This window comes from Anomaloglossus baeobatrachus, unplaced genomic scaffold (genome assembly GCF_048569485.1).
Source record: "Anomaloglossus baeobatrachus isolate aAnoBae1 unplaced genomic scaffold, aAnoBae1.hap1 Scaffold_176, whole genome shotgun sequence".
Taxonomy (NCBI): domain Eukaryota; kingdom Metazoa; phylum Chordata; class Amphibia; order Anura; family Aromobatidae; genus Anomaloglossus; species Anomaloglossus baeobatrachus.
In genome coordinates, this window is record NW_027441946.1 from 1 (window position 1) to 2,136 (window position 2,136).

Consider the following 2,136-nt stretch of genomic DNA (forward strand, 5'->3'; position numbering starts at 1 on the left):
AATCCCGAGATAATCGTCTCCATGCTCCAAATCCATTTTAAAGCCATTTTTAAGGCATTTCGCGCATACATGAAATGAACACATTTTTCTCCAAAACTATAACAGATGCAAGCTTGTCCTGTTTGGTGGAGATGATATTTAATAAAATAAGTAGAAATCCACTAAAAGTTTTGTTTGGTTATCTTGCAATCCCGAGATAATCGTCTCCATGCTCCAAATCCATTTTAAAGCCATTTTTAAGGCATTTCGCGCATACATGAAATGAACACATTTTTCTCCAAAACTATAACAGATGCAAGCTTGTCCTGTTTGGTGGAGATGATATTTAATAAAATAAGTAGAAATCCACTAAAAGTTTTGTTTGGTTATCTTGCAATCCCGAGATAATCGTCTCCATGCTCCAAATCCATTTTAAAGCCATTTTTAAGGCATTTCGCGCATACATGAAATGAACACATTTTTCTCCAAAACTATAACAGATGCAAGCTTGTCCTGTTTGGTGGAGATGATATTTAATAAAATAAGTAGAAATCCACTAAAAGTTTTGTTTGGTTATCTTGCAATCCCGAGATAATCGTCTCCATGCTCCAAATCCATTTTAAAGCCATTTTTAAGGCATTTCGCGCATACATGAAATGAACACATTTTTCTCCAAAACTATAACAGATGCAAGCTTGTCCTGTTTGGTGGAGATGATATTTAATAAAATAAGTAGAAATCCACTAAAAGTTTTGTTTGGTTATCTTGCAATCCCGAGATAATCGTCTCCATGCTCCAAATCCATTTTAAAGCCATTTTTAAGGCATTTCGCGCATACATGAAATGAACACATTTTTCTCCAAAACTATAACAGATGCAAGCTTGTCCTGTTTGGTGGAGATGATATTTAATAAAATAAGTAGAAATCCACTAAAAGTTTTGTTTGGTTATCTTGCAATCCCGAGATAATCGTCTCCATGCTCCAAATCCATTTTAAAGCCATTTTTAAGGCATTTCGCGCATACATGAAATGAACACATTTTTCTCCAAAACTATAACAGATGCAAGCTTGTCCTGTTTGGTGGAGATGATATTTAATAAAATAAGTAGAAATCCACTAAAAGTTTTGTTTGGTTATCTTGCAATCCCGAGATAATCGTCTCCATGCTCCAAATCCATTTTAAAGCCATTTTTAAGGCATTTCGCGCATACATGAAATGAACACATTTTTCTCCAAAACTATAACAGATGCAAGCTTGTCCTGTTTGGTGGAGATGATATTTAATAAAATAAGTAGAAATCCACTAAAAGTTTTGTTTGGTTATCTTGCAATCCCGAGATAATCGTCTCCATGCTCCAAATCCATTTTAAAGCCATTTTTAAGGCATTTCGCGCATACATGAAATGAACACATTTTTCTCCAAAACTATAACAGATGCAAGCTTGTCCTGTTTGGTGGAGATGATATTTAATAAAATAAGTAGAAATCCACTAAAAGTTTTGTTTGGTTATCTTGCAATCCCGAGATAATCGTCTCCATGCTCCAAATCCATTTTAAAGCCATTTTTAAGGCATTTCGCGCATACATGAAATGAACACATTTTTCTCCAAAACTATAACAGATGCAAGCTTGTCCTGTTTGGTGGAGATGATATTTAATAAAATAAGTAGAAATCCACTAAAAGTTTTGTTTGGTTATCTTGCAATCCCGAGATAATCGTCTCCATGCTCCAAATCCATTTTAAAGCCATTTTTAAGGCATTTCGCGCATACATGAAATGAACACATTTTTCTCCAAAACTATAACAGATGCAAGCTTGTCCTGTTTGGTGGAGATGATATTTAATAAAATAAGTAGAAATCCACTAAAAGTTTTGTTTGGTTATCTTGCAATCCCGAGATAATCGTCTCCATGCTCCAAATCCATTTTAAAGCCATTTTTAAGGCATTTCGCGCATACATGAAATGAACACATTTTTCTCCAAAACTATAACAGATGCAAGCTTGTCCTGTTTGGTGGAGATGATATTTAATAAAATAAGTAGAAATCCACTAAAAGTTTTGTTTGGTTATCTTGCAATCCCGAGATAATCGTCTCCATGCTCCAAATCCATTTTAAAGCCATTTTTAAGGCATTTCGCGCATACATGAAATGAA